This window comes from Scyliorhinus torazame, chromosome 30 (assembly GCF_047496885.1).
Source record: "Scyliorhinus torazame isolate Kashiwa2021f chromosome 30, sScyTor2.1, whole genome shotgun sequence".
In the NCBI taxonomy this organism is placed as follows: Eukaryota; Metazoa; Chordata; class Chondrichthyes; order Carcharhiniformes; family Scyliorhinidae; genus Scyliorhinus; species Scyliorhinus torazame.
Window position 1 is genome coordinate 19320313 of NC_092736.1, and position 8870 is coordinate 19329182.

Sequence of the window (8870 nt, forward strand, 5' to 3'; positions counted from 1 at the left end):
GGTTCAACAGCTTGCATGCCTCTGTGCCAAGCAGGGAGGCTTTCGAGGAACCCACGATTTCAAAGGGAAAGATGGCTTTGCGTGACTTGTGCGTCACTTCGAGCTGACACGAGCCACTGGCAGCAATGGCATTGCCATTGTAATCTAATAGCTGGCAGGCTGGTGGATGGATGGCTGGTTTGACACAAAGGCTTTGGAGGTCAGACCGCGCAATGAGATTGGTGGAGGCACCAGTGTCCAGGCGGAATCGTATTTGGGACCGGTTGACCGTCAGGGTGGCACACCACTCATCGTCTGGATCGATGCTGTATACCGATAGAGGCTTTGCTTCGGGGACACCCTGTTTTTTGTAACGATACCGATTTGAAAAGGTGCCTTCGGGTCCTCGGTGTCAATATCGGATAGTAGGTCCACATCGGACTCGGTGACCGTGAGTTGAATGGCCCGGACATTCCTGCGAGTCTGGCCGGAGCGATACGAATTGGCAGGTCGAGCTGAACTGCATAAAGCAGCATAGTGGCCAAGTTTGCCACATCTCAGGCATTGTCGGGATTTGGCAGGGCATTGCTGCTTTAAGTGGTCGGAGCCACAGTTGCCGCATGTTGTAGCGTCAGTACGTTCGCTGCGCCACCGCGCATCCGCGGTGTGGCCGTACGTGGTGCGGCCTGCGCAGTACTTTCGTCGACGTCACCGTCCCCTCGTTTGGTGCGCACCAGCGCGAGAGTCCACGAAAAGCGCGCAAAATGGCCGCCCTCGTCCAGTCTGAGGCCTTGGAGTTGCTCGATTGCATGGACCCGTTCTGCCTCATGGAGACCTTGCTGCGCCATTTCAGCCGCTTGGATGTGGGAATACCGACTAATGGCGTGTTCGTGTAGCACGCAGGTCTCGATGGCGGTCACTAGGGTGAGCTGCTTTACCTTGAGGAGCTACTGGCATAGGGGTCCGACTGAACACCGAAAATGATCTGGTCGCGTATCATGGAGTCGGAGGTGAGCAGTAATTGCAGGACTGCGCAAGGATGCGTAGGTGGGTGAGAAACAACTGGAAAGGTTCATCCTTACCCTGCAAACGCTGTTGGAATACATAGCGCTCGAAACTTTCATTCACCTCGATGTTGCAGTGAGTGTCAAACTTGAGGAGGACCGTCTTGAATTTTGATTTATCTTCATCATCAGCAAAGGCGAGAGAATTGAAAATGTGGATGGCATGTTCCCCAGCTGTGGATAGGAAGAGAGCGATCTTCCTGGTGTCTGAGGCAGCTTCCCGGTCTGTGGCTTCAAGATAGAGCTGGAAGCGTTGTTGGAATATCTTCCAGCTGGCCCCTAGGTTACCGGTGATGCGGAACGGCGGCGGCGGGCGGACGCTGTCCATTTTGCAGGATGACGGAATGCTGGTGGAAGGCAGATCACTTGCAGATAGGTCTAAGAAGTTCTAGTATCCCTCAACTCCTGGTATGATGATATGTTGGGTGCTCTGGATCCGTGGAACACATACAGGCCACCAACATTTAAAATAGTGCAACACTATTTTATTAAGTTAGAAACTGTTGAACATACTTTCACTGTGGGTTAACACGATGTTAGATTAAACTAAAGACCTATGCCTGTCCTAACCAGTCTATGCACTCAGCACATGGTGAGGACCTGTGCTGTAAGCTGTAAGCTCTGTCCTTCTCGGAGGCTGCATCCCGAATGAGTGGGAACTCTGATGCCCCCTGTCTTTATAGTGAGTGTGCTCTAACTGGTGATTGGCTGCGGTATTGTGTGTGTTGATTGGTCTTGCTGTGTGTCCATCAGTGTGTGCGTATCTGCACCATGATATACTGGTGTATATCATGACACTGATGTGTTATAGACACGCATTCTTGGACTGGGCGGCACGGTAGCACAGTGGTTAGCACCGTTGCTTCACAACGCCAGGGTCCCGGGTTCGATTCCTGGTTTGAGTTGCTGTCTGTGCAGAGTCTGCACGTTCTCCCCGTGTCTGCGTGGGTTTCCTCCGGGTGCTCCGGTTTCCTCCCACAGTCCCGAAAGACGTGTTGTAGGTAATTTGGACATTCTGAATTCTCCCTCTGTGTACCCGAACAGGCGCCGGAATGTGGCGACTAGGGGATTTTCACAGTAACTTCATTGCAGTGCTAATGTAAGCCTACTTGTGATAATAATAAAGATTATTGTTATTATTATTATGGGGCAGCACGGTGGCGCAGTGGGTTAGCACTGCTGCTTCACGGCACCGAGGTCCCAGATTCCATCCCGGCTCTGGGTCACTGTCCGTGTGGAGTTTGCACATTCTCCCCGTGTTTGCGTGGGTTTCGCCCCCAAAACCCAAAGATGTGCAGGGCAGGTGGATTGGCCGCGCTAAATTGCCCCTTAATTGGAAAAAATGAATTGGACACTTTAAATTTTTAAAAAAAGATTATTTTGAACACGCCCTGTTGGACTCATGGAAAGAAGAGCCAGAAACAAATTTGTCTTTTAGTAGCGCCATGTATATTCTTGGGGCAACTAATTAACTTTGAGGTGCTCATTAGTGACCCAAAATAAAAACAGGAGAGCCGTCCAGCCTCAAAAGCCTTCTCCCTCCACAGATGCTATCAGACCGGCTGAGTTTCACAGTAACTTCATACTTGTGACAATAAAAGATTATTTCCAGCATCTGCAGTATTTTGATTTTATTTAATTAGCGGCTTAATACTTATCCCCGGAGTAAAATTACATTTTCATTTCATAACTGGTCAGGCCCTTTGACCTCTGACACATAACCTATACATCAGCACACAGGGTGACTTCCACCAATATGATATTGCTCACCTTCAACTGCCAAAGTTTCATTTGTGACTTATTTCACCTCTTGGCTCGTTTACTCCAGTGCTTTCCTGGATATACTTCCATTCGTTGCCCTCCATTAACCGGCATCTCATGCTCATCGTTGTTGACTATAACACACCAGAATCCTCTTTCCCATCGTATTCATTGACCTTTAGGTTCTATCGCCTCCCCACAGCCTCCAATTGAATATTCTCATCCTTGTGTTTGTATGTATCCACGGTCTCCCTGCTCGCCAACTCCGTGACTTGGTCCGGCTTTGCAACTCCCGTAACTCTCTGTCTCTCTGTGTCGCCAACCGCCTGTGCAAACTCTCTCCCTTTGCTCCACAACTGGTGGTGCGTTTTTGCTCACCCGGGGGGGGGGGGGGGGGGGGGGGGGGTGTCAGGTAATAGCAGAGGTGATTGTCACTGCCAATCCAGTAAGAGCCTGGGTTCAAATAATAGTCTTTATTAGTGTCACAAGTAATAATAATAATAATCGCTTATTGTCACAAGGAGGCTTCAATGAAGTGACTGTGAAAATCCCTGAGTCGCCACATTCCGGCGCCTGTTCGGGTACACAGAGGGAGAATTCAGAATGTCCGATTCACCTAACAAGCACGTCTTTCGGGACTTGTGGGAGGAAACCGGAGCGCCCGTAGGTAACCCACGCACACACACTGGGAGAACGTGCACAATCCGCACAGACAGTGACCCAAGTCGGGAATCGAACCCGGGACCCTGGCGCTGTGAAGCAACAGTGCTAACCACTGTGCTGCCCCAATAGAGTCTACACTCCTTTTGCGACCGAGAATCGATTGACCTAATATAACGGTTTTAGGCCACCTCTTTTGACAAATATATTATTGGTACGGAGGTGGCACAGATAAGGAGAAATCTGTAGATGGTCAATTGCAAAGTGAAAGGAGCATCTTATTAATAAGTACTGCTTTTAAGAGAACTCAGTAAATAAGTTTTAGAATCCCCGAAACAGATTGTTGCTTTTAGCATAGATGCCTCTCAAATGTGAGATTTAAACACAAGTCCTGTCGTATTCTTTCATATCTGGCAGCACCAGAAGAACCTTCTTTATCACTCATACATTTGGAAATGTCTTTTTTTTTTAACGCTATAAGCATATTTTAAATGTAACTTCACACTTGGAGCAATTTATGCATTCAACCACCAAATGTGACAAGATTGAAATTTTCCAGTTCATTGCAAAGAAAGCTTCGGTCAAAAAAAAATCGTTACAATGTGTGGAGTTCCACTTACTAAGCCCCATCAGTATCCATGTTGCCCCAAGGGTGGTATTATAGGGCCATCTCTGGGCTTGTCAAAGGAATATGTCAAGAACCACAAAGTCTAATTTAATGTGTCTCTCGCTGAGGCTTAATTGGAGGAAGTGCTTGGCGGCACTCAATTTGATCTCATCACCACTTCTCGGGACTAATCGACTGTCTCTGATTGGTCAGACTGATGCATTGGCGTCCAGTGTTGGATAAGAAAATAATTGAAAAGAGAGACATGATGCTGAAACTTTTCATCATGCACTCATCAGAACAAACAAAAGGGCAGCAGGGTAGCACAGTGGTTAGCACAGTTGCTTCACAGCGCCAGGGTCCCAGGTTCGATTCCCGGCTTGGGTCACTGTCTGTGCGGAGTCAGCACGTTCTCCCCGTGTCTCCGTGGGTTTCCTCCGGGCGCTCCGGTTTCCTCCCACAAGTCCCGAAAGACGTGCTTGTTAGGTGAATTGGACATTCTGAATTCTCCCTCTGTGTACCCGAACAGGCGCCGGAGTGTGGCGGCCAGTGGATTTTCACAGTAACATCATTGCAGTGTTAATGTAAGCCTACGCCGTGTGTGCGTGGGTTTCCTCCAGGTGCTCCGGTTTCCTCCCACAGTCCAAAGATGTGCAGGTTTGGTGGATTAAGGGCATGCTAAATTGCCCTTAGTGTCCAAAAAGGTTACTGGGTGGGGTTACTGGGTTACGGGATAGGTTAGAAGTGTGGGCTTAAATGGGGTGCTCTTTCCAAGAGCTAGTGCAGACTCGATGGGCCGAATGGCCTCCTTCTGCACTGTAAAATCTATGATTCTATGATAAGAATGTCAACATGCATATATATATACATTCCTACGTACATGCATACATACCAACATACATACATATCAACATACATAAAAACATACATGCCAACATGCATAAATACCAAAGATGTGCAGGTTAGGTGGATTGGCCATGCTAAATTGCCCACCTCCTGGCCACCTCCCACTACTCCCCCCAGCCCTGGCAGAAGCCGCCCGGCCAGGGTACAACTGTCAGCAAACTATGGTGATTTCCATACCCCCCTCTCTCCCCCTCAGCAGCCACGGTGCCAGTTTCACGATTTTTGAAAGCCCAAGTGAACCTCGCCATGAGGAATTACCCCGGCGGAGGCGGAGAAACCAGAGGCCCCAGGGAACACAGGGACAGGCCCGTGAATGATATGCAAACGCCGTTTACTGTACGCGCAGAGTGGAACACATCGGCGCCGCTGTTGGGGCGCCGGAGAGTTGCGATTTGGCGTGAACCCGGAGCCCGCCACAATTTTGGCATCAGAACCGATTCTCCGCCCAATCGCCTTTCCCTATTTCGACATCGGCTGATGGAGTAGCCCATCTCATGGTCTTTGTGCCCTGGGAGAAGCTTGCACCTGATGCAGCCAAATTAAAAAATGGTGCAGCTTCCTTCAAGAAAAACCTCATATCAGGGGCAGAGAGAAAACACAAGGAGAGAAAATCCTGAACCAGCAACACATGCAAAACTGGATTGTCTGGGATGTCCTGTCCGATTTACAGGTCCGACTTCGCAGTCATGTACACACCCACCGAAACCCTATCAAAGACTCCGGATGCTGCACCTGGTCATCCTCGCCTCAAGAGATGAGTGACTCTTATTCATTTTGCACGCATCAACTTTGAGCCTTAATTCCACCAAGATAGGGAGCAAGAAGCCATTCTACAAAGTATCACAAAACAAGACTTCTCCTCCTGATGGCTTTATCCAGTGACGATCTGTGCCAGGACAGGGAATGTCCCAGCCTCAATCTGTGACGGGTTCCTCAAAGCCTGACTGCCCTCGGAGTGCTCCTGTTGACCCTGATGCCTGTGGGGTAAGGGAGGGGAAAGCACTAAGTGAGCCTTGGTCAAGGCACATCAGGCAAGGGTAGGAACATATCTGGCTGCGACCACGGATAGCCTGCCAACAACTACCATCAAGCCTCACGCAAGAATAATAATCACAATGCTGAGGCCAATGGAGTACAACCAGAACCCTACGGAATAACAGTTCAGTAGCGAGTTCAATTGAAAACTGAGTACAAATATTTTGAGTTGTTTTAAGTCCAAATATCCACACCAATCTTGATAGTCACTAAACATATTCAAAGAACAAAGAAATGTACAGCACAGGAACAGGCCCTTCGGCCCTCCAAGCCCGTGCCGACCATGCTGCCCGACTAAACTACAATCTTCTACACTTCCTGGGTCCGTATCCCTCTATTCCCATCCTATTCATGTATTTGTCAAGATGCCCCTTAAATGGCACTATCGTCCCTGCTTCCACCACCTCCTCCGGTAGCGAGTTCCAGGCACCCACTACCCTCTGCATAAAAAACTTGCCTCGTACATCTACTCTAAACCTTGCCCCTCTCACCTTAAACCTATGCCCCCTAGTAATTGACCCATCTACCCTGGGGAAAAGCCTCTGACTATCCACTCTGTCTATGCCCCTCATAATTTTGTATACCTCTATCAGGTCTCCCCTCAACCTCCTTCGTTCCAGTGAGAACAAACCGAGTTTATTCAACCACTCCTCATAGCTAATGCCCTCCATACCAGGCAACATTCTGGTAAATCTCTTCTGCACCCTCTCTAAAGCCTCCACATCCTTCTGGTACTGTGGCGACCAGAATTGAACACTATACTCCAAGTGTGGCCTAACTAAGGTTCTATACAGCTGCAACATGACTTGCCAATTCTTATACTCAATGCCCCGGCCAATGAAGGCAAGCATGCCGTATGCCTTCTTGACTACCTTCTCCACCTGTGTTGCCCCTTTCAATGACCTGTGGACCTGTACTCCTAGATCTCTTTGACTTTCAATACTCTTGAGGGTTCTACCATTCACTGTATATTCCCTACCTGCATTAGACCTTCCAAAATGCATTACCTCACATTTGTCCGGATTAAACTCCATCTGCCATCTCTCCGCCCAAGTCTCCAAACAATCTAAATCCTGCTGTATCCTCTGACAGTCCTCATCGCTATCCGCAATTCCACCAACCTTTGTGTCGTCTGCAAACTTACTAATCAGACCAGTTACATTTTCCTCCAAATCATTTATATTATATTCAGTTGAGATTATTTAGATATGAAAACTGGTAAGAGCCATTTCTGTCCAATATATCAAAAGGCCACACTAATGGACAATAAACAGAAATCCATACTAATAATGTAAACGCGAACAGGATGGGAGCTGACGGCATGACATAATTTCATGTCATTTCATATCACGATGCAAAATTGATCGCAGAGCGAAGAACATTGACGTTGCCTGTCTTGCAAAGTCTGTGCTTTGCATCTGTCATTAGAAGTTACTCAATTTTCAAAATCACCGGTTGCTTAACCATTGTCCATTAAACCCCGTGTGATGCGACATCAACCTACAACTCATTTCAGGCTCAATGCCGAAGTATTCACTGCGGAAGATCTTGAAGATTGGAGAAGACAACGGGCGACACTTCAAATTGAAGAGAACCCTCGGGGTTTAGAACTTGCCATCAGTAGTAACTTTTAAGAGCAAAAGACTCCAGCAATAAATGCTGTCCTGACTACAAGCCAAAGTAGATCATTTGTTAGAATTTGTTTATAATGTTATAGCTAACGAAAGGTCTTTAATTTGAAAAATAGCATTATTATCTCTTTCATTTCAATCAAAGGCATATGGTATCAGGCTTAAATATAGTCAGAGGTAATAGAGTTTATGTTTGATCGTTATCATAAACTAGAGCACAACAACATAGAAGCCATTCGGCCCATCGAGTCTGCTCCACCATTCATTACGATCATGGTTGATCATTCAACTCAATAGCCTGGTCCCACCTTCCCCCGCCCCCAAATCCTTTGATCCCCTGTGCCCCATTTTAAAATAAGATTCTGCTCCTCACCCCAGCCCCGCTCATCATATCCGGCCCTGCTCCAAACGTCCTGTGTTCTCTTTTTGTATTGTGCTATTGTTAACAGACAGCTGAACACTTCAGTGTGACACCCTGACTGAATTGAAATATGGTGGTTTTCAGAAGATCTGAGGCTTGTCAGTGACTTTCTGCTGACAGTCACATGGGACTGCTTGTTCTCTTTGCTAAATCCTGTCATTTCACTTGACGTGACTCACATGCGTTTACCTTCCTCATTTTTGGTCACAAATTGACAAGATTATGGACAGAGATCATCGGCGGAATTTTCCGTTCCAGAGACTAACGCGGGATTCTTCGGAAACCGGTGGGGCGGGCAACTCTGGCGCGAAGGCGTGGCGTGAACCACTCCGGCATTGGGCCGCCCTGAAGGTGCGGAGGCTAGGCCGGCGCCGGAGTGGTTTGCGCAGCGCCGGCTGGCGCGGAAGGGGCTTGGCGCCATGGCAACCGGCACCGAAGGGCCTCCGCCGGCCGGCGTGAGTTGGCGTCATCCCAGCGCATGCGCAGGGAAGTTTCATCTCCGCGTCGGCCATCACGGACCGGTACACCAGCCGGCGTGGAGGAATAGAGTGCCCCCATGGCACAGGCCTGCCCGCGGATCGGTGGGCTCCGATCGCGGGCCAGGCCACCGTGGGGGCACCCCCCGGGGCCAGATCCCCCCCGCGCCACCCCCCCCCCCTCCCCCGAGGACCCTGGAGGCCGCCCGCAGAGCCAGGTCCCACCGGTAAGTACCTGTTGTTACATACGCCGGCGGGACCCGCAGAAAACGGCGGGCACTCGTGGAGAATCGCTGGGGGGGGCGGGGGGGGGCGCTGCCAGCGGCCGGC